The sequence below is a fragment of the Jaculus jaculus genome, chromosome 14 (genome assembly GCF_020740685.1).
Source record: "Jaculus jaculus isolate mJacJac1 chromosome 14, mJacJac1.mat.Y.cur, whole genome shotgun sequence".
Taxonomy (NCBI): domain Eukaryota; kingdom Metazoa; phylum Chordata; class Mammalia; order Rodentia; family Dipodidae; genus Jaculus; species Jaculus jaculus.
The window spans coordinates 78,976,280-79,001,204 of NC_059115.1; the positions used below are offsets into that span (position 1 = coordinate 78,976,280).

The following is a 24,925-nucleotide window of genomic DNA, read 5'->3' on the forward strand; positions in this document are numbered from 1 at the left end:
TGAGTTGGGGGACCACAGCTACCAGAATACAGGGCCCCGGGGTGGTGCTATTAAGCGAGTAAACAGGGTTTCATTGCACCAGAAAAAAATCAGTGTGGGGGGGATATAAGTTCTGTAGTTACAGAGGTGTTTTATGTGCAAGTTAAGTCACTAGGTAGTGATTTGTTAGTAAGGAAGCAGCACAACATGAAAATGTTATTTAGATTATGAGAGAGTAGTGGGACTGGGTAAACAGGAGGAGTGGTCTTATAGTGAGATTGGTTAAAGGAAAGGCTGAGGGTAGAGGAGGCATTTAGGGGAGTTGCCGCAAGGATTGGACGTGAAAGGGAGGCACAAAGCAAGCAAGAAGAGGCATTTACCTGGGAGGCATTAAGTAGATTGACAGCATATTGGAGATGTATTGGCTAAGAATCCCATTTTACCTTGTTACTATTTTGGAGGGCAGAGTGGAGGTTTTGCTCATTTTCTAAAATTATTTGATTTGCTTGATCTTGAGGTCTGCAGGGAATAATTGCCTGGATATATATATTTCCCATAGGGTAGGAGGACCAGCCATCATTATAGAGTTTGCCTATGATTCCCTTTTCCCAGCGCTTATGCCAAGGGTCAGAGATAACAAGGATGAACTCATTTCCTTGGAGGTGGAGAATATCATTTTTAGCAAAGACATCATGAGTTCTGCAGCTCCAATATCTACAACCTCCATAGGTGGATTTGTAATCTAAAACCCTGCCCTTATTGTCATAAGAAAAGCAGGCAGAAGGACTATATGTAGTAGTAATTGTTTTGGGAGAGATTTTAAAGGTGAGGGCAGTCTGGCACCCTTTAAGAGGGCAGCGCCCTGAACCGATAAGGGTGGTGGAGTCCTGGTTGATGGGACTTTCCTTTACTTGAAATTCCCAGTGAAAGACGGTAGCAGTAGTTAGGGGGACGATGGGCACCAAGGAGCAGAGGAACAGTAGATGTCCAGGGTCAGCTATTTTCATCTTGAATCTTGGGTATTGGAAACCTGGAAAAGAAAAGAGGGAGTTGCCTCAGGAACAGGGTGTTCTTGGGCGTATATTACTGAGAACTTATAGGTTCGTTGACTTGTTTGACTAAACGTTCTTGTAGCCATCTTGTGGCATCATTTTGAGTATTGAGCATACAAACTGACCCATGGCCCAAAATGAGGACTGGGTCTGGACCATTCCATGTTAGAGTCAAAGGATCTTTCCACATAGCTTTGGTGAAAGTATTTTTTTGTGTTTGTGTGCCAAAAGCGATCAGCTGCTGACTTTCCTTGAGCATCAAGGGTTAAAAAGTTTAGGATAAACAATGCATGATGAAGAATGTTTTGGGGGGAGCCTTTTATGGGGTATAAATCCCCCATTTTTAACTTTTGGTGGGTATGTTTAATAGTTTGATGGGCTCGCACAACAATTTCTTGACACTGGGGATTGTATGGTATGCCTGTGTATGTTTAATTTGTAGTTGATGACAGAATTTTGGATTTTTTTCCCCCAGTATATCCAGGACCATTATCAGTTTTAATAAGTTGGGGCTTTCCCATGACACCAAGGCAATTGAATACATGAGCAATGACATTTTTTGAAGTTTTTCCAGCCTGGAGGCTGGCAAAAATGAATCCACTAAAGGTATCCACAGTAACATGGAGGTTCTTAAGATTACCAAATGAGGGAACATGTGTTACATCCATTTGCCAGATCTCATTGGGAATTAAACCTCTAGGATTCATGCCTAAGTGGGGGATGGGTAGGAGGGTGACAGTTTGTGTATTGTTTGACTATCTGGCGAGCTTTTTCCCTAGTGATTTTAAAAAGAGGACACAAGGTTTGAGAGTTAAGGTGATGTACAGAGTGAGCTGCTTTGACCTGGGCCACAGGATTGAGCTCAACAAGGAGGGCAAGCTGGGTGGCGTTAACAGTCATGGTATTGCCTGTGGCTAGAGGCCCAGGGATTCCAGAATGAGCACGAATATGGCCTATATAAAAGGAATGTTGTCTAGAATGTATGCATTGCTGGATGGAGAAAAACAGAGGGGTAGCGTTTGTAGTGGATTTTATGTATGGCACAGTTTCTAAAAGGGAGTTGGATTGAGCAATATAAGCACTATCAGTATAAAGATTTAAGGAGGTATTTGGAAGTTGTTGAAAAACCTGTAGAACAGCAAAAAGCTCCACTAGTTGAGCAGAGTGGAATGGGGATTGTAGGGAAGTGGTTTGATTGTCTACAGTGAAGGCTGCCACTCCATTAGAGGAGCCATCAGTGAAAACTAGGGGAACATGAGGAAGGGGCTGGGGAGAAGTCAATGTAAGAAAAACAAATGGTTGAATTCTTAGAAAGTGGAGAAGCTTGTTAGCAGGATAGTGGTTATCAAGGGATCCCTGGAAAGAGCTGCAAGACATTGCCCATTTGTCATCATTTTGTATTAACCATTGTATTTGGTAAGTGGAGTAGGGTAGAATGATTTTGTCAGGGTCCTTACCAAATACTTTTTTTTCTTTGATCATGTCCAATTTTTATTAACTCTGCTATCCATGAGGTGTAAGGGGTAAGGACTCTGGGTGGTGAAGCAGCTAAATGGACCCAGAAGAGGGACCCCTCCTGCCAGAACACCCTGGTGGCTGTAAAGTCAGTGGCACAAATGACCAGGAGAAGAGGCTTCTCACAAGAGGTAAAAGTGACCCTTTGGCTCAGAATTGCAGCCTCCACTATCTTCAGGGCTTCTAGGGCGCGGCTGTTAATGAGCAGCCTGAGGCAGGGTCTGGGTCTCCTTTTAGGATGTCAAACAAGGGTTTAAGCTGTCCCATAGTTAGCATAAGATAAGGCCTGAGCCAATTGATATCTCCTATGAGTTTTTGAAAATCATTTAAAGTTTTTAGATGATTAGTTCTTAGTTGAATCTTTTGTGAAAGAATTTTGTTATGAAAAAGTTCAAAGCCTAAGAATAAGTAATGAGGTTTTAATTGAATTTTATCAGGAGCTATCTGAAGACCAGCTCCGGTAAGGGCCCTACAAAGCTCTTGAGAGCAAGTAACGAGTTCAGTGGAGTCAGGACCGGCCAAGAGAATATCAACCATATAATGAATGATATACAAGGAAGGACATCTATGTCTAAATGGATCTATAACTTGAGCCACAAATTTTTGACACAGCATAGGGCTGTTAGCCATCCCTTGGGGCAATACTTTCTACTGGAATCTTGCCATAGGGCCTCTAAAATTTACCACAGGTAAACTAAATGCAAAATGCTGACTATCCTCAGGATGTAAGGGAATTGTAAAAAAAAAGTTCAATAATGATTTTACAATATCCTGCAGGAATTGCTGCTGGAGTGGAGAGGCCTGGTTGCAGGGCTCCCATAGGTATTATTAATTTCTTTAGGTTCATGGAGTAATCTCCATTTTCCAGACTTTTTCCTTTATAACAAAGATAAGAGTATTCCAAGGAGAGGTGGTAGGTTTCATATGACCCGCAGCAAGTTGTTCCTGCACTAACATCGTGGCCGCAGCTAATTTTTCGGAAGTTAAGGGCCATTTATACATTTAAGGTATGTCTTTTTTAACCTTTAGTTATACATTTCTCTGTGAGTGTTTAAGACCATGCACATAGCCAAAAGTTAATTAAGGGTTAATTTTAGAGGTCATTAGTGGCTCTCCAAAGAGACTTTAGGGACCCAGGAGTAGCCCCATAGTTTACTGGTGTCTTGCCTGTTAGGATGAGTCAGGGCCATGCTGGCCAAGTAATTTTCCCTTCTGTGGGAAGTCAGGAGGGCTGATTGTTCCTCAATTGTGACTCTCCTGTTTTAGACTGTACACCAATTTTGTTTGGGTCTCCATATCCTCCCTGCTCAGGAAGACAGGTGACTCACCCGGGGGCCAGTGTAGAAGTGTCCCATCATCCCCAGTGGCCTCATGACATGGGAGCACAGGCCAAAATATTGACACTTTTTACTCTAATGATTTAAATTGGCTTTGGCTTCTACATAGGTGATTAACACAATCAGAAAGGAAGTTACATCAGCCTGGATGTATGTACATATAGAGCACGTTTGATTACTGAAATAGACTTCGTTAAAGAATGGCACAAGGGCTTCTAAAATCATTTTGTCTTATCTTTAAAATTTTTGTTGTACTGTGGCAGCATAAGCCATATATCTGAGGCATAGGAAGTAGGCATATCTCACATTTTAAATATCTAACATTTATAAATATAGGCAGAGCCTGTTACCAGTCTTGAAAACAGTACCAATTGATTTATAAACTTAACTAATTTAACCTATAAATTATCAGAAAAGAACAAGTAAGACAGTATAAGATCTTAGAACCTGTGTGAAAACATCTTTGATTAGTTTAGATACCTGTGTGGGTGCAAATTACCCAGAGAACATTGGAAACAGAACCATGGAGTTTGAATTTCATATATATATACATACATACATTTTTTTTTCTTTTTTTCAGATGAGGACCATTGTTTGAGCATGAGGCTGTACCCTAAAGTAGGGAATATATCTTAAGAGTAAATTTTGTTATAAGCACTGGACTTAAGATGCAAAAATTGACAGTTACTTCACATACAATAGAGTAGAATATGGTCTTTTCTGAGCCAAAATAGTTAACTAAATGTTATTATAAACCTTGATAAAAATTTTTGAAAGAAAAAGTATTATTTGACAACCAATGATGTTGGCTTAAACTTGATAGCTATTGATTTTATGTACCACAGAAATTTTTATTAACATAAAACAATTTTATGTTTTACCCATGACTTAAATTTGATAAAACTTAAGCAAGCTATCCCAACATATTTTAGCCTGAAAATTAGGGGTTTTTTTTGTTTCTTAAAGTTTGTAAACAGTTTAAAAACCTTTAACTTTTGGCATGGGGTTTAGGTTTAGCCTGAAATTTTTTTTTTTTTTACATCTGCACACCTTTATTTATATACTTTAACATTCTGATCTAAGTACCACTCAAAAGGCATTTTTGACAAGTAATCATTGAAAAATTCCTTCCCAGTTCCTTCAATCAATTCATCTCACCCCTTCATTAATTATCTTTCCTTTTTTTTTATTATTCCCCCGAGGGGGGGCACCATTCCTAGAGGTACTGCAATACCAGGTCGATGCATGGAGTGGACGGAGCAAGCTCCTATTCCAACTCTGAGCTCCAAAAATCCATTTAATATATTGTCCTCAGATAGAGGACACATAAGATATTAAATTGACAGGAATGGATACTACACTTGATCTTAGCCAAAAGGCTGAGAAGTGTTTAATTCTTATAAGGCTATTAAAAAGTTACACCAAATTGATTAATCCTATTACTAACAAGAAAGTAGTCTTAACACAATTTTATGTCATTAGTACCAATAACACACTTGGAAATGATTTTATTATTAGTAACTAAGGCAAATTGTGTTGTTATCTTGAGGCAGGCTGGCTTAGAAGTCAGATCAGTTGCCTCCTCCTTTTAAGTAACAGGATATCACAATTATAAGTTACCTCTTTAGAGGAAGTTTTGTTGTTTTTAATAATCCTCTATGTAAAGTGAAGTTGACCTAGAACAAATATCTGGGAAAGTCACTCCTGCAAAAGACTTTTAACTTTCCCTTTTTAATTTCTATGCTTAGGTCTTTGATTTCCTTGAAATGGCTCTCTAGAAGAGAAATGGGTGTCACCTGCATCCATCTCACCTCTTTAGTCACAAACATGACATGTCTAGCAAGCACAATGAGCACACATAAACACATACACACACATAAAAATAACAAATCCTCCTGATCAAATCAAAAACTTTGATTAAAGAACTTGAAGCAATCTCAATTCCTTTTGCTTTTAAAATATCTTTTACTATGGCAATTAGCTCCTATTTACTCTTTGCTAAATCTTTTTTTTTTAAGCATGTTCCTTGTGTCTTGAGAGAAGTTTTAAGCCCTTCAACAATTTATGCTTACTTAGGGTCTGTCCCATGATAGAAAAGGAAAGAGGAGAAATGGCAAGACCAGAGGGCAATGTTCCAGGTCAGAGAACCAGCCCGGGGGATTCCCCGATGGGCTTGATGTAAGCCTGTCCCACAAGTTTAAGAACTGGCAGCCGCTCTAAGAGCATTTACTGGCTGTTGCATAGCCAGATTCATTGGTAGGAAGAGAGGCTAGATAGGAGGCCTTTGCCAACACCCAAACGGGCTGTTGGGACTCATACAGGGAGCTGGGGCCTTCAGCCAATGCCAGAGGGTAGCCCTGGCCAAGAGGCTTCAGTTGCCCTGTCGCTGTGTTGCAATTCCATGCGATGACACCAACTGAAAGTAAAAGGAGGAAAAGAAGTGCAAAAAGAAATCCCACAGTTCTTGTGTCTTGCAAATCTCACTAAATATTCTTCACTTAAATAGTTTGCCTAAAATTCATCGCTTATATTAATGGATCAGTATCACAGGCGGGCTTTATGTGTCGATTATAGTGCAAGTCTGTATCACAGGTATGGATTGCCTGCAGTGACTTTCTATGAAGGTCTTCACTAACCCCGGTGGGGTGGAAATCCAATGGCAGGACGGCCATCCACTTGAGCTATGTTCAGATTTTTCTTCGTGCCTCGAGCCCCACATTCGGGTGCCATTTGCCCTAGCCAGCAGGGAATTGAACAAGGACCCTAAGGGAAGTTAATATGAATGGAAAAAGGCAAACAGACACAAGAAGGAGAACATGCTAGATGATTGTCAAGGCCTCAGAGTCTTTATTTTTTCACAGTGGTTATATAGGGGAAGAAAAAAGGGGGGGAATAAGCTTGCTGACATGATTTAGGGCTTTGGAATTGTTAGGAAACCTAGAGGAGATGTAATTAGGTGTTCATCTAATCTTGCCTCAATTGCATAACATCCTGACTGCACCATGCTTCACATCCTGACCGTAAACTGGCCTTTTGCAAAAGATAAGATTCTGTAAGCAGTCTGCTGACTGACCTTCCAGAAGTCCCTAACTGAGAGCTGGATGGACCAGCTTCCTGAGTAATGAGTCAGCTTATGAGCAGGCCCAAGCTAAATGGAGAGGCTTTTGCTCTATGGCTCCCGACATCTCCTCCCTTCTTTTATACAAGAGGGGGAGGCCCGCTATTCAGTGGTGGGCTGCAATGTCTTTGTTTCTTCATCAGCATGGGGGAGTATTCAGCCAAGCATACGATCCCTTGGTAGTTGAATATTAGGTAAGGAAGTAGAAACTTAACTTGCTATATGGTGGTTTCTGTTAACATGGCCAAGGCTTGACTCATAGCTCCCAACAACAAGGGCTGTGGAGATGAACACCCTGTCATTGTAGAGACTAGCCGTACATTCTGTAGTGGAGCTATTCAAGTGTGCTTTCTGACTTGTGGTTGTGCAGCATTTTCCACGTAGAGCCAGGACCCTGCCCTCCAAGGGAAAGTATAAGCTATGGTAGGAATGATGTCTTCTCGTGAAAACTGGGAGCCTTGACAAATAAAAGTGACCCAATCAAAGACTTCAGTTTTTCTGGCACAGAGGTAGGCTAAGTCATCCTGAGGGAAGTGCAGAGCTTAACCATGAGATCTCTGTGGTTTCCCTTCTAGCACTAAGATCAAAGAGAGTTTTGGAACCTTTAAGTGACACACAGTACGTTTAACATGATTTCTTCCTGAAAAATAGTGAAGTAAGTGTAATAGAATGAAGGTGTGGTTTTCTCTGTACCAATCAGAAAGTTAATGTGTATGTTGATATTTGCAAGCCATAATTACAGACATTCTTGCTGCATGTCAATCTTTGGGTAACTTTGGAATACCCATCAAAAATAACATTGTGTCTTATGCAATAATGTAGAATAGCAGATTAGTTGTTTCTTTGGAAATTACTACATCAATAACCTTCACTCATTATTTTAGCACAAGATAAACAACTATCAATCTCTTTATTCATTGTTGTGACCTATGGCAATTAGATTAATAAATTAACTTTAAAAGCTTTTCATAAGAAAAACCATAAAGCTATTCTGTTTTAACCAAATAGAAGACATGCATTTTGAAACATGTAATAAATTATAGGTTACTCTGATTTTTGGTTTTTGCCATTGTTATACTGATATTAAGGGGTGGCAAGCCAGACTGACTGTATCTAAATAGCTTGTTGGCTATAGAATATCTAATTAATTACTTAAGATATTCACTTATTGATTAAAGATTTCCTTTGGTGTCTTATTTCCCTGTGCTGAGAAAGCATTTCATCAAAAGGAAATTTACTAGAAATAAGAGAAGACAATAGGAAGAGATAACCCAGGGCATTTTTCCATTGCAGGTGTTAACTCAGCTTTCTGTATGTCCTGCTTCTGACATCCTAGTCAATTTCATCAGCATATTTTACTTGCAACATAAAAACACTGTAAATATTAAGTTTCAATTCAGCCAAACCTGAATTATTGCCACTTCCTCTAATGTTTCCTTAAGCATAATCAATATAGGATTAAATATTGTGCCAAGGTCCAAGGATAGTAATATTAAAGTAGAATATTTAATTGTTTCATCATTTTTAGCAAACTGTGGAAGGCTTAAAATTCTCATAACTTTCATTAAAGGAACCTTACCATTTTATGAATTATAGTCAATCTTAACAACATTCAGCCTGAAACTATCAGCAGGATTAATTTTACACAGAATGCATAATTACTGTGGCTCTATGTAAAATTTTCCCATCTATATTCAGTGATTAATGTAACATGGAATTTACACATTTAAATGCATAATAAGGGAAATGTAGAATAAAGATTTTATAGTAATGAAAATCTGGCTATATAAGTTGACTACTTTTGTATGCTAGGAAGTTTAGTGGGCTTAATAACATCAACATTTTCCACTGGGTTTGCAATGATAACTTATTGCATGCATATAAAATGAACTGCCATACTACTCAATATTTAATTGCTACATTTTCAAGCCTAATAGGAAATTGTGGTGGTATGATTCAGGTGTCCATAAACTTAGGGGTTCTGAATGCTAGGTTCCCAGCTGATGGAGATTTGTGAACTAACGCCTCCTGGAGGCAACGTATTGTTAGGGCCAGGATTATGGGTGTTAGAGCCAGTTTCCCCTTGCCAGTGTATGGCACACTCTTCTATTGCTATTGTCCACCTTATGTTGTCTAGGGGGTGATGTCCACCTTCTGCTCATGACATGGTTTTCTCCGCCATCACGGAGCTTTCCCTCGAGTCTGTAATGTTATTACTGAGGAGTGGCATCATTTGCTGCTAGACACCTGACTATGTGGCTTTGGCCTTTTGGGGCTGATTTTCAAGAAGAATGTGGATGAATTTAAAAACTTGTCCTAAGAGATGTCTTGCAGTGCTTGTATAGCTTGATGTACTATTCTGGTCAGGGTTGAAGGATCAGAATGCAGTAAGAACTGTGGTTGTGAGGGCTGGCTTGTAAGGTGTAGAAAGAGCTTTGCCTGGACTGGGCCTCAAGCAGTTTGCGTGAGAGGCTTGCTGTTATAGCCGGGTCCTGAGAAGCTGTGCAGGGTTGTCTTGCACAGAAATGGACTGGTGTGAGCACAGGAGTATGGCACAGAAAGAAATCTTTGGGCTGAGGCTTCTGCCAGTTAGGTTGCAATTATATGAGAGTTACAACCTTTTAGATTAGCCACTGACCTGCACTGAGGCAACAGGAAGAATGTAGACTCTTTTGAAGGGACCTAAATGCTCAAGGAGTGTCCTGTTCTTCAAAGTCTGCTTTATCCCCCCCTCCCCCACCGGATTAACAAACTTGCACCCCATTTGGTATTGTGAAGTACAAGAAATGGCTGCTATGAAGAGTTCCCAGCCCTGGATGAAGTTTTCCAGGACTGTGAGTTACCTAGCTAGATGGGCTGAATTGGAATTCCAGAGAGTTGTTGCTGGTTAGAATTATTGAACTTGGAGACTTCTTACTGACTAGAGTTGTTGGACTTGGAGTTACAGAGTTTGATGCTTGCTTTGTTTAAACCTTGTATTTGATGTTTTTCTGTGCCATTATGCATTTTATTTTTAATTTTATTTTTTGTATCATGGCTCAATTAAAAGCCCATGGACTATGGGGATATTTTAATATCATTAGGAGTGATAAAATATATGGTGACTTTTAAATTTGAATGAATGCATGGTTATCAGTTTATGAGGGCCAGGGGTGGAATGTAGTGGTTTGATTCAGGTGTCCCCCATAAACTTAGGGGTTATGAATGCCAGGTTCCCAGCTGATGGAGATTTGGGATCTAATGCCTCTTGGAGGCAGTGTATTGTTGGGGGAGAGCTTATGGGAATTATATCCAGTGTCTCCTTGCCAGTGTTTGGCACACTCTCCTATTGCTATTGTCCACCTTATGTTAGCCAGGGGGTGATATCCATCCTCTGCTCATTCCATTGTCTTCCTCTGCCATCATGGAGCTTTCCCTTGAGTCTGTATGCTAAAATAAACTTTTTTTTTCCCCAAAAGCTGCTCTTGGTCAGCTGTTTTCTGCCAGCAATGTGAATCTGACTACAACAGAAGTACACAGAGAATTTGTGATGCTATTACTTCTCTTTTTTCTTTTTTTAATTTTTAATTTTTATTTTTCCATATGTATGACATGCCTTTTGTTGAGGTTTTCTTATAACAGTGCCGTGTAAACTCAGCTAACTAGAAGAGATGACCTCACAGTGACAAGTTTGCCAGGTGTTCTAAATGCACGGACTTCAGAGAGTTACAGCACCATGGGACAGATCACAGTGATTCAGAAATAAATAGCTTTAAAGTACTTTAATTAAATCAGTACCAGCATTGTTTCTCAGTGTGTTCTTTTCCCTGTCTCTGTGACCCTTTGACACCCCAGTTTGGTCTCTTTTCCTTTTATAGGCCAAATACTCTTACTTTGGGATACTTTCCATGTATTTATGTAAAACTTATTCAATAGATAAGCAAAGGATCAAGTAGAATGTTGATTTGGCATAAAAAGTATGTCTTCAAGAAGCATCAGTTTGTGTGTGCATGTGTGTGTATTGTGCATGCGTGTGTTGTATGTATGTGTGGTACATTTGTGTACACACTTGCATATGTATGTGGGCAGACAAGTGCACGTATATGAGTGTGTACAGATATGTGGAGGCCAGAGGAATCACTGGGTGCTATTTCTCAGTACACAGTCCACCTCTTTTTGAGACAGTGTCTCTCATTGTACCCTGATACTAACCAATTAATCTACACTAAGTGACTAGAACACCCATGCAATCTCTTGTTTCTTTGTCTTCATATTCTGGGATTACAGGCATGTTCTACCACATCCAAAATCTTACATGAATGCAAGGGATCAAACTCGGGTCTGCTGATCACAAAGCAAACACTTTTCCTGTTTGATCTAGCAGCCCATCTCCAAACAGCGCTTTTCCTTCACTGACCTTGAGAACACTTTTTCATGTAGGTGTGATTTTTTTCTTCCATAAGCGTGGGTGTGCTGTGTTCTGAGGTGTGTGCAAGAAAGCATGAGTAACAAACAAAAAAATGGAGTAGAAATCCCACATTTCTAGTGTTTCACAACTATGTTGGATGGTTATGTGGCTGTGTGTCAGGCAGTGGTAACAGGTAACAGAAGGGTGACATAATCCTGATAAGTTTTTTCTGCCTGTCCAGTGGCTGCCATTGTGCAGTTTCTTCTGGGCATTAAATGCTGGCATCCCTCAAAACTGCATCCTCAGTTCTCTGGTAGTTCTCTCTGTTATCTCTAACTTTCAGTAAGTGACCTCATACACACCCATCAATTAAAACTACATCTAGGGACACCATCTTTTATCTTTCCAGGCCACATAGTCCATTGCCTGCTTGACTCTGACTCTTGAATAACATTTCTGGAAAGGTTATTCACAATCATCTTTCTCTACCTGGTTCTTCCTGCTTTTCTGTGTCAGCAAATGCACCAGGACTTTTCTACTTGCCTATGAACACTGGCAGCCCAGTGGCCAGCTGTGAGCATTCTCTCAAATGTGCCCACTCTGTTCCATATCTCTAAGTCCATTACACTAATGCAGGTCTCCTATCATGTCTGATGGTTTTGAACCAGCTGCCCTTATCCATATTGACCCTTTCCAAGAGTTTTCATGCAGAACAGAATTTTCTTAAAAGTTAATATCCTATCACTTACCATACTACTTAACATACACTACAAGCCAGTGTTTGCATCAATGGCTTATGTTGACTTCCTACCTAAGCTACTCATAACCTCGCCACCTGCACTCTGCCTACGTATCGGCTATGACGGTCTGAGAGAGGCCTCAGTTCTGCCCGGCTTCCCTTTACACAGGCCTCCAAATGGGACACACATCTCATTCCTTACCACAGTTCTTACATAATACTGAGCTCCTAATTAATTTCTGGTTTATTCCACCCAGCGAAACACCTTTGGGCAGCTTTAAGGGTAAAACATTTGCTTTCATGATGCTCTGTTGTGGTTATTTGGTTAGTGTCTGTCTTCCCGTTCATGAGGCATTACATGGGTGTTAAGGGCACATGTGTTCTGATCATGTTTAGAACCCTAGTAACTAGCAACTCTGCCTGGAATGCAATTAGGAGTTCCAAGATGATCTGGATTACCATGTCCGAAATGAGTGTGTGAACTCATGGATCCACAAAGTATGCAATATGAAGTAGCAGCCAAATTGTGGAGGGAGTAAGATTAAATGATAGTTGATGAATGATATAAAACTTCTTAGGGTGTCCTTGGAAGAGATCTAGTAGAGAGTTGGTGAAGTTATCCATGTAATAACTTCCATGTAATAACCGGTGGAAAGAATCACACCAGTCTCAGTTTCAGCTCTCTGTCCAGAGAATCGGCAGAATTTAGGTCTTGTGAGAAGGCCACTGTAGCTGCAGTGCACAGAACAAAGAAAGTCTGGTTGGTGAGAACGCAGATAGAAAGGTCCTCAGAATAAGGAGTAGCAGAAATGACCTGTTGGTGATAGAGGTTTAAGATGATTTAACTTAGTGAAGCATTGGGGTTCATTTTTATAAATAGTGGAGGTAACTTTGCCAAGATGAGTATAAATGTATGAAATTTGGGAAGCCAGACAGTACGAGCCATGCAAACCACTTTATTAGTGATATGTAAGTGAGGCAGATGTTTAGGAGAGCTATGCTAAAAGAACAGTTTATGAGACTGCCCCTAAGAGCCCATTTAAAGTATTAATCTTGCATTTAAAGTGTATGTGATATATGTGTGTGCTTATGTATGTGAATGTGTGTGCACACATATGCGTGTATATTTTTGCATATATGTTTATGTGTGTGTATTTGCATGTGTGTGTCACGAAACTAGGAAAGAAATAGTGAGAAAATAGGAGGAGAACTACAGGAAGGGTGGCTACTGAGAGGATCATGAAAAACCTGTGAGAAGAAGGCAGAAAGGGATGGTGTCTGAAGGAACCAAGGGATGTCACCAGCTCACCAGGAGGGTACAAGGTTCACAGTGTGGGTAGAGAGAAACTGTGACACAGTTGTAAAAACAGCATCATGAAATCTAATAATTTATATGTTGATCTACCGAGTTAATTCATCATAAGATACATCAAATGATCTTTACATAGAAGAAACCGACACTAATATTACTGTGCTTATTCTCAAGAGTCCTTTTGGTGCACACACAGCCATGGCGTAGCCGGATCACATGGTACATTCATTTTGATCTCTTGCAAAACTTTCATACTGTCTTCCATGGTGGCTGCACCAGTTTAGCCTCCTGGCAGCAGTGAGCCAGCGCTCCTCTCTCCACATCAGTGTGAGCATTGTTTGGTTTCTCCTTGTCAGCCACATCATTAGCATGTTATGGGATCTCAAACAGTTTTAATTTGCATATCCATATTATAAGGAAGTTGAACACTCTTACATATTTATATATTTAATGTTTTGAGAGTTGTCTGTTCAGCTAATTAGCCCTTGTACTGGTGGGAAGACTTGAAGGGTTTTGATGCTTAGCGTGTGTCTATGTGGGGAAAATAGGAAGGATCCTGATACAGGAGGAAGCGATGTTAAGGGGCCGAGGGGGACTTAGCCAAGTGCCACAGTGGAGCAGAGGGACATGGAAGTAGAAGAGGATGAGGAAGATAATGCCAAGTAACGTAAGCAACTTAACGAGGCATGACAAGTGACACACAGAAAATATCTGACCAATCAGAACAACTTACTTAGAAAAGCTGATCATCAATGAGTTATGTATGGTACTGATGCGGTTGGAATAACGTTCCTCCCACATTTTCCTGGTTTCATTCTTTATTTTGTTTATGTACATTGAAACATGCAAAGTGAGATGAGAGAAACTTTGATATACACCTGGCTAATTTCACTCTCTTGTATTTGTCATGATGGAAAGAAAACTGCAAAGGTTGTGAACTGGAGCCTTCACAAATGCTCCGCTATGTGGGGTGTTGTGTGGTGGTGTGCTCTGTTTGCATTTTTGTTTGCTTGTGTGTTTATTTTGCTTGTTTTTCCCTCATGTGGCTTTGGCTGTCCTTTCTGTATTTGGGCAAACAACCTCTCCATTTTCTTCTGCTGATTAAGAGGCAGTCATTCATTACACACCCTGTTTGACATGGCCATTGCTTAATGCTCACTTAACAAAAGTCTACAAGACCAAATTATCACAGTGGGTGAAGGAACAGATGGTCACCTGGCCAGAAGCCATGTCCACTTCGTGCTGGGCTTCCTCAAGTCTGCCACAAATCAGCCCCTTGCATGGCCTGCGAAGGGAGACCTGACGGAAACACGCCCGACCTGCTGGGCTGGCCATGGCCGGCTGGTGACGGGAGCTGGCCTGTCCCACCTGGCGCAGCTGGCTCATCTCCTGCGAGGAAATCTCGGCTGCCTGAGTAAGATGGCCGTCGTGGAGGGCAGATTCTAAAGGAAGGGACAGAATCTCTGTCCCCTACCCTGTCATTGCCTTCAAAATATGAAATAAAAATCTTTTTTTTTTTTAAAATAGAAAATGCTATACTTGATAGTTGTAGCAAATCATTTTAAATATCCATTAGTTTATCATAAGAGATAAGCTTATTCAAAATCTGAAATTTTACACATTGTAACAGCATACATCAAAACTAAAGAAAAAGAAATTTGCTTGGCTCCAAGCTTAAAGTTGCATCGTATGAATAAAAAGGACTACAAATCAAAAAATATTTCCATTCTATGAAACTTTAACTTACGATTCATGTTTTGGGATACATGCTGATATTATTAACAACAATCAATCAATTAGCACACATGCATGAAATACAAAGTTTTCATTTCATTAGTGTCTATTGGGATTTAGAGGATCCTCGGCTCAAGCACTGTATAATGGAGTCAGGGAGAAGAAAGCGACCCCCCAGGATAATTATGAAAGAAACTGAGTACAGGGAGAGATGAAGCTGCCACATGGGCAGCATGTTGAGATGGACCCCTAAAACAGTGAAGATGTAACAGAGAAAGATTAGCGATGAAGATGGAAATGTTGCCATGAAAAGGCATCATGCCCCACAGTAGGATTGCTTCTGTGCCTGACTCAGGTACTCAGACGTTGGCTCTTAACAATGCTTACAGAGAGCAGTGGCCACTGTGTTGGTGTTATTGAGCTCCTCCTTCCACTGGCATATAGAGGATGAAAACACACTTGGAAGCTGAACGGACACTTGGATGATGTCTTACCAGTTTTTACCACGTGCTAATGTGTATCTTGAATTTTGGATTTTGCCATGAATAGTTGGTGGATTTTGACAAATGTGTTTCTAAAGCGATTGATTTCCAGAGCTGTGTGTGGAAGCAGCTCTCTGATTAAAAAGAAGCTTGAAAGGAAGTCTTTCTGACTGACTAAAAATTATAGAATGTGGGCTGGAGAGATGGCTTAGTGGTTACAGTGTTTGCCTACAAGCCAAAGGATCCTGGTACAATTCCCTAGGACCCACGTAGGCCAAATGCACAAAGGGGTGCATGCATCTGGAGTTCATTTACAGTGGCTGGAGGCCCTGGCACACCCATTCTCTCCCTCCTTCCCTCTCTCTCTCTCTCTCTTTCTGTCTCAAATGAATGAATAAATAAAATATTTTTAATAATTATAGAATGTTTCATCAATCAGTTTGAATTACATACAGAGTTCCTGAATTTCTCACAGGAATTATCATACAGAAAAAAAAAACTCACATGGTTATTCTTTTTCTGTTGGTTATCAGAAGTAATAAAAATGTTGATTATCATAATGGTCTGTACTTTAAAAAAATGTTTATTTATTTATGAGAAAGAAAGAGGCTGATAATGATTATGGACATACCAGGGATTCCTGCCACTGTAGACAAACTCCAAATGTGTGCATACTCTGTGCCTCTGGCTTTACATGGATACTGGGCACCACGCCATGGCCAGTAGGCTTTGTCAGCACCTGTAACTGCAGAGCTCTCTCTTTAACCCCAGCTTGTACTTTACCATCCATCCTTCTGTTGAATTTTAATCATGGTTAGCTCATTGATCAAGGACTTCAATGGGTCGGCCATCTTTTTTTCTACATTTAGCAATGCAACAATTTATTCTCATATGTCATCCATTACTTTCTAATATTTGTCTCTATATCCTAGCTTTTCTACTTATAGATATATTATGTCAGAACAAATTTTCTTATACTTTGAAAGAAAATGAAAGGTCAACATTACGTTCACTAACTATTGCTCTGTAAATAAAAATATGCTCCTCAAATAGCGAATATTAGTGACTAAAATATGCCCACAAACAATATTTTGTAGAACTTAACGATGGTATATGCAGTGTGACTATGAATGAATAATAGAGTTTTGCGTGGATAATAAAACTTCCTTGGCTGAGAATTTTTGTTATGCAACTGGTGGTTTAGGAGCCTGTTTTAGAAGCAGTGTGAAGATGCCTGGCCAGGGGAAGGGGAGGAGACTGCTGTATAATAAGGCATAGCTCCAGCAGTCCTTTTCTTATATAAAAATATGTCATGTAGCTCTACTTTTAAGACATACTTATCTTTATGTGATACTGGCTGAAGCAGAAGGTATATTAACTATTGTGCTGCAATGATTACATGTCTTTATCAGCTGCCTACACAAAATGACTTTCTCAGAAAGCTCATAACCTATCATTAGCATCTCAATTTTAAGCAAAATTCTGATCGTATAAAAATCAAATTTTGACACTTCTTTCCCTTAAGCCATGCCCTGCCTTGATGCCACCTAAATCTCCACCTCTGAATTCTCACTAGCCATTTCTCATAATTTGAACCCCTCCTTTCCTGGTCTCTGTTACCTGTACACTTATTGACCACTACCCTATAGCAGCCAAGATGCAGCTACTTAGCCATTTCTATCAGCAAATTAGGAGGCTGTTTCTTTAATCAATTTCAACTTTGGTTGAAGAGTCTCCCTCTGCTTGACCTTATAAACACCAAGTACCACAATCTAAGTAGGTAACAATAAACTAGATGTACGTGTTCATTGCTCTAGAAGCTGGAAGTCCAAATTCTAGGTCTTGGTAGGTTAGGATTCTCCTGAAGCCACCCTCCTTAGGAGGACTGTTGCCTTCTGGATCTCTGCACATGCATTTATTTGCGTGATTGAAACCCTCATGACTTTCTCCAAATCTAAACATATTCTACTCATGAGAACACCAGTGAATTGGGATTGAGAATATCCACATGTTTTCATTTAACCTTGATTACTTCTTCAGAGGCCCTAAGTCTAAACCTATTCACATTCTAAATTACTAGAGAATTTTAGATTTTTACATTACTAGGAATTTACTACAGTTTTTATAGGAAGTCTCACCCAAAAGTCTCCTGCATTAAAGACTTGCTTCCCACTATTGTGGATTTAATCCTCAGGAGGTGGTTAGAGCATCCTGGTGTGAATTCCATTAATGGGTCAGTCCATTGGTGAGTTCATGCTGCATCGTATATGAGTAGGTAGGGACCAGATGAAGGAAGCTGGCTATCTCTCTGCACCGTCTCCCTCTTGCCTGCCTGTGTCTGTTACTCCTCAATGCTTCATAAATACCTGGAGGTGAGCAGCTCTGATTTACTGAGCGCTCTCTAACAAGATGTTCTGCCTCAATACATGCCCATGACAATGGGGCCTGGTAACCTGAAACTGCAGGTCAAAGCAAATCTTTTCTTCCTTAGAGTTTTGTTCCCTTGGGAATTTCTCACAGTTTAGACAAGTCTGTCTATCAAGGGCATCAAATACATGGATCCTGGCAAGATATAACCCAGCTGTGCACAAGGTCTTTGTGGATGCTGGATTTAGAGGGGCTCATTGGTTGAGCGATCTGTGTGGTGATATATGAAGAGTAAAGGTATTGAGAAGCAAGGAGGATGCATGTGAGGGCAGACATACATTGGCGCAGTGCTCATAATAACACAGGAAGCCAGGGCCATCAGTAAAGGGGAGAGTTGAGCAGGGTGGTTCTGCAGAGACACGTTTTCCTCCCAATACCTTGGATTCAGTTTTCCAGCCTCCAGAAGTCAGAAGGAATGTTTCTGTTGTTTGAGGCTAACAAGTGGGGGACATTTGTTACAGCCCTAAAATTGAGTCCAAACACCCAGGTGCATGTTTTGTAAGCACAGGACATCCCACACCTTCCTGCAGACAGTTGTGTCGGCACCATTGCATCAATTCTCAAGGAGAAAGTACTTCAACATGTTTTGGAAATAAAAATTTGCACATATTTTAAATTGCTCTATGTTTCAAAAAGTTTTATGCTTTTTAAGTAAGTGGTGTTAATTTTGTTTATTTTCCTCAATGAGGTGTTTTAATTTTAGAATAATTTACTGTTTTTAAATACAAGTTATTATGAACAAATTGTCCCCCTACACAACTAAATGGTTTATATTTGCAAGTAAGGAAGAGTGTCATGGAGGAGGAAAAGGAACAGGAGAAGAAATTAACAAAAACCATTATTTGAAAGCTCCAATCATGTGAACACATTTGTTTTTCTTTTCAACTCATTTCAAAATAAGAGTAACAATTGCTGAAAATAGCAAGGGCTGCAGTATCAAATCTTATTAAATGCAAATGCAACACTATGAGAATACATCACTGTGGGTTTAAAGACCAGCATCTGGAGTAAACTTTTCAGTCCTATTTCTATTTAACTGTACTACTAAAACGACTAATAAAACTCTTTTGGTGATTGATTTGTTGGCATTTCCTTATCATCCTTTAAAGTGTAAGTTCATTTTTAATCTTTAGTTGCTGATGTCGTAGTGGCGTACCTCATCAACCTGACCACTTCTGAACATACATTACCACAGGAGAGTAGTATCTGATTTACTTTCTAGTAGTCTGTAAGACAGTTGTGACTTGGAACATAATCTTAGATGTGTGAGAAGCTAACTATGTTACAGATATGGATATAACTTTATTACTGGAATTAAGAAGAGGTGGATGCTAGAGGAGTGAACTATATAAAACTGTTGCTTCTGTGAGCAATTAATCTTGTTGACATAGTAATATGAGCTTGCGTAAAAATGTCTGGAAAGCATGCTGTAGAATTCACTTGTTCATTAACATTGACCGGGCTGTGCCAATTGTGTTGGGAGCTACTTAAAGATTACCACCAAGTATTATAGCATTATGGATTGAAAAACTCCCTGAAGCCATTTGATCTTGAAAGTCAACTAATGCTTTCTTTGTTAAAAGCACAGAGGAGGGCTCAGCACTAAACATCTCTATCATACCCTCTAAGGCTAGGGTCTGATTTATTAAATTCAATTAGTATAATTTTTCTATATCTATCCATTTTCCTCAGTGTGGGATTTTTGTACTTCTTCCTTTTGTTGTTAGAAGCTCTAAGGGACTCAACTATTAATTTGATTTCAAATTTTGCATTACTATCAAATTGTTTTCAACACTGTGGTGGTTTCAATGTATGTCTCCTATAGACTCAGATATTTTAGATTAAGCTCTCTACTTAAGTCTCCAGCAGCTTACTGGATGAGGTCTGTCATTGGGAACAAATCTTGAATCCAACCCTAAAGTGTGTTGAGAACAATCTGAGTTCTGCTTGGTCATGCTTGCTGGTGCTATGGATACATGCTAGTGAGCCAGCTTCTTCTGCCATGATGGAACTTCTCACAGATTCTGTAAGCCTCATATAAACCCTTTCCTCCCGTAAGCTACTTCTGTTTTAGTGTTTGTCCCAGCAACAAGAAGACAATTGTAACAAAAGCAATACATGTATGTATGTATGTATGTATGTATGTATGTATGTATATATATATATATATATATAATAAATTATAATTATTAAATTATATATTTTTCCTATGTCAGTGCTAACAGGTCACAGAAGACACATAAGAGATATATCAAACATATAAATACTTGGGGTATGAAATTTAAGACTTTACACTTTTAAAAAGAGAGATTAAATTTCCAGAAGTCCTTACCTAAACAAGAAAATGCACTTCTAAGTATATTTCCTTCACAGCAAATGAGAGATGTTATTTTTTTCTTTAAAATGACCTGCATCCACTGGAGAGCTGTATTCTGTTACAGTGAGCTTATGCTTTCAGCTGCTAACAATTTAATTCCATCCAAAGCATTTATCATGAATTGCAAGCAAAGTGCCCATCACATATTAGATGCCTAATGACTAAGTGTAATTTAACCTAAAATTAGTGGGGAAACTCACTTTGCCACTGTCAATTTTACTATTATCTGTTCAGTAAAGGCAACATTATACACCATAAGTACTCTATTGTTAATATTATTATTTGGCAGAGTATAAAGGCATCAACATGATACTCTCAAGTACTCAAACAGACCATATTTTTGGATGAGGTTAACAGGAACAAGAGGACCATTTCCCAAAGTCCTTAACTTTCACATATCCGTCCTCTGAATTACTGGGAACACAGAAACTGGGGACCATTATTATGCACTTTAATTATTGCCATTAAATATCAAATAAAAGACATTTCAGCCATTAGGAGAAAATATACATACCAATAGTCTTCTGTTTGCAATTTAACAAAACAACATTGAGGCTTAACCATAATATAGAAAAAAAAAATTGAGCTGGGCATGGTGACACACTCCTTTAATCCCAGCATTTGGGAGGCAGAGGTAGGAGGATCATAGAGATTTCAAGGTCACTCTGAGACTACATAATGCATTCAGCTCAGCATGAGCTAGAGTGAGACTCTACTTCAAAAAAACAAAATAGATAAATAAATAAAATTTTAAAAGTTGGAACCTAATTATAAATTTAAATGTTTAGATATTAATAGTGGAGAGAAATTATTAAAAAAGTACTCACCTTAATTATTGAGGAGAAAGCCAAAAAATATTAATTTCTTCTAAACGTACACTGAGAATAGGGTAGGTAGATGTGACTTTTAGCACTTTTTATTGTGTAGTCTTATTGATTCCAGGTGTGTCCGAACGCACTGCATGCCAGCCCAGCCCGTACTCTTCCCCAGGATGATTATGTGCTTGGCGGGTGTCAGGGAGCTTTCACCTCAGCTCTGTGCACAAGCACCACGGAAGAGGACAGTCAAAGCATGTAGAGTCATCCTAATGTGTGAATGTGACAACAACATTGGGGAGTTCCTGTGCTTGGCGGTGGACTTCAAATGAAATGGAGCATTGTTATCAAGCACGGCCCATCCCCATCAGTGTGATGAGCTATATTCTGACCTAATTGCTGAAAATATTCCAGAATGCTCCTGTTTGGGGCGGCTTTGGAATACTGCATTATTTATGAGAATATGCGTAGCCAATTCATGCTGATTCTGTTTACATCTGTCGTAACTAGCATTAACACTCCGAGAAACAGCATGGGAGCAAGTAACATCTGACAAAGATTGTCGGCTTTGTAGTCAGGCAAAGGGTGAAAAAAAACTTTGTTTTTCATCACTAGATGAGTGACTTAATCTTTTTGAGACTGTTTTCTGTCCCTACAAACCATTCTTAAATATTCTTTTTTGTTAAACTTTTTTATTCTTTTATTTTTATTTATTTATTTATTTATTTATTTATTTATTTATTTATTTATTTGAGAAAGAGGCAGAGAGAGAGAGGTAGAATAGGCGCACCAGGACTTCCAGCCACTGCAAACAAACTCCAGATGCATGCGCCCCCTTGTGCGTCTGGCTTACATGGGTCATGGGGAACCGGAAAGCTCCTTTGGCTTTGCAGGCAAGTGCTTCAACCTCTAAGCCATCTCTCCAGCCCCAAGGTTTTAATTTTTGCTGGACGCCCTTATGTGCTATGCAGATAAAGTATGCACTTTTTTCTTTGTATTGCTTTTTAAGAATATATAAGAATGCAGGCTGGAGAGTCGGCTTAAGAACTTTGGTTCAATTCCCTAGGATCTACATAAGCCAGATTCACAAGGTGGCACGTACATCGGGAGCTCATTTGCAATAGCTGGAAGTCCTAGCACACTCATTTTCTCTCCCTCTCTCTCTCTCTCTCTCTCTCTCTCTCTCTCTCTCTCTCCCTTTTCCCTCTCTTAAATAAATGAATAAGCAAATATTTAAAAAATTAAGTCCTTGTCCCAAACTCACTCTTTAAGTGAAACTCACTGAATTTTCTGTGACTGTGCTTGCAGGCATGTATGCAGTGTGTGTGTGTGTGTGTGTGTGTGTGTGTGTGTGTGTGTGTGTACCCGTGAGCATGCATGCACATGAGTGTAGATATGCATGTATATGCTGAGGCCAAAAGAAAACTCTGAATGTTGCTCTTCTGATATGCTGTGTACTACTACTTTTTGTTGTTGTTGTTTATTTTATTTATTTATTTGAGAGCAACAGACAGAGAGAGAAGAGAGAGAGGCAGAGAGAGAAAGAATGGGTGCACCAGGGCCTCCAGCCACTGCAAACGAACTCCAGACACGTGCGCCCCCTTGTGCATCTGGCTAACATGGGTCCTGGGGAATTGAGCCTCGAACCGGGGTCCTTAGGCTTCACAGGCAAGCGCTCAACCGCTAAGCCGTCTCTCCAGCCCTGTGTACTACAACTTTTGACAACAGGGTAACTTATTGGCCTGAAGCAAAGCTAGCTGGCCAGCAAGCCCACTGTTCCTCCCCTGAGCTGGGATTGCAGGCAGGCATGCCCGCACTCAGTATCTCACCTGGGCGTGGAGGATCAGTCTCAGGTACCCATATGTGGGCTGCAAGTGCTTTACCAACTGTGCTACTGTATCTCCAGCCTGGAACTTCTTGGGGTAAGGAAAATAGCAGCAATGACAACTGTTATGGTAATCTTTTTAAAATTTTTTTTTCTTCTAAAACCCTGGTATCATTTGAGGTCTTGATGTTCTATGGGATGCAAATTTAAAAAAAAAAAAAAAAAAACTAAATCAAAAGGTCCTAATCACTATCATATCAAGATTGATAGACCATCTTCACTTATGCCCTCAGGAAGTTCCCAGAATTCCTGGAGCTTAAGATTCCTGTCAGCCAGATCTTTTGGAGTCGTTTGGACACAGTACGCTCAGCATATTCCTGTCTTCTGTCAGAGTGAGCTGGACAAATCCAACAGCTTTCCCCTTTATCTTCCTCAAATACAGCTCACAAGCTTGTAGAGTTGGCATGTTGTCTGTCGAGAGTGGCTATGCAAGTGACATAAACCAAACTTCAGGCATTATAACTATTTTACTAGAAACTTTTCTTCATATTGCTAATGGCTTGTCTCTCTGAAGACTTTATTCCTAGCTATGCATGTAGGGATTGTTGTCCTCCATTTCACCCACACTTTCTCGGTTCTCTGTGTAAGAGTACCAACTGAAGTCACCTGTCTTCGCTGCCTTGACTAATCCAGTGTTCCAAAGATGCAGGGATGACCCAGTGAGCCATCTGACCCGGGATCCTCTGCATGCCTTTGTCCTCAGAGAGGCCTCCTCTGACCATCTGTTTGGAATCAGTTTTACCTCCTAGCAAGACCTCAGCAGAGATCTTACATCTCAGATAATTTTTATCCACCCCATATGGAATTAAAGAAGTGAATGTGGAAGGAATTTCTTTTCTGTCTCTGATATAATTGCACTGTTCTCTTGAGGGAGCAAGAATAGCTTCATCAGTTTTGGATTTAATAACTATTTTTTTTTCTCCCAGGTGTACTTCCTTAAAACCAATTTACTTCATATTTGCTATTTTTTTAGATATTGCTGAATTCTTATTAGAATATGTTTTCTCATTTGAGAAATTTAGAGATTAAATTAGTTTTCATGGTACCTTCTATGTTTAAAATTCTATAATCTTTTGAATATATTTATTTTTCTAAAATAAGCAGAACTATCAATTGAACATTTTTTTTTCTGTTTTTTTTTAAGAGAACTTTCCCTTATCTCTCTCCCTCTCTCCCTCACACACACTCTCTCTCTCTCTCTCTTTTTTCTTTTTTTTGTTTTTTTGAAGTAGGGTCTCACTCTAGCCCAGGCTGATCTAGAATTCAGTATGTAGTTTCAGGGTGGCCCTTTTCTTATTTTAAAGAGATTTTCTTAATTAAAACTCCTAATATTTTTCCAGTGGGATTGAGGTCTCAATAGATCAGAGAGAGATACTGAATTGGGGAACACTATCTGACCTTGAAACCCATCCATTTGTTTCAAACTGTGTAGCCAAAGTATGAAAACCACATCTCTACTTTGCTGTGAGGAATAAATGAGACTATATAAAAGGAGTGTTTACATTTTAGGACACAATCAAATATTAACCATTTCTGATACAAACAGATAGAAACTATCAAGTAGAGGGAAGCTGACATGGTCAACACATTTGAGCATACTGACCATGCAAGAAGATGATTTAAGTTGATCTAAAGCAAGTCATTAACTCCTTTGGTCAAATAATGCCAGTGAAGTACCTTAAATAAACATGCTAGATAATTTAATTCATATGTACTGCATGACACAAAATGGCCTACTTAAATAAATGTATTTCTTAAAAATGTTA

General features: G+C 39.5%; 1 protein-coding gene and 1 non-coding gene across 3 annotated transcripts in view; one reads left to right on the forward strand and one right to left on the reverse strand.

Moving 5' to 3' along the window:
* Nucleotides 1-24,925, forward strand: part of Edil3 (EGF like repeats and discoidin domains 3) — a 413,243-nt gene that overhangs the window by 183,127 nt on the left and 205,191 nt on the right. The gene's annotated exons all lie outside the window — the stretch shown is intronic.
* LOC123454993 lies at nucleotides 5,084-5,274 on the reverse strand. Its single transcript, XR_006633628.1, has one exon. It is a non-coding gene; the product is annotated as a U2 spliceosomal RNA (small nuclear RNA).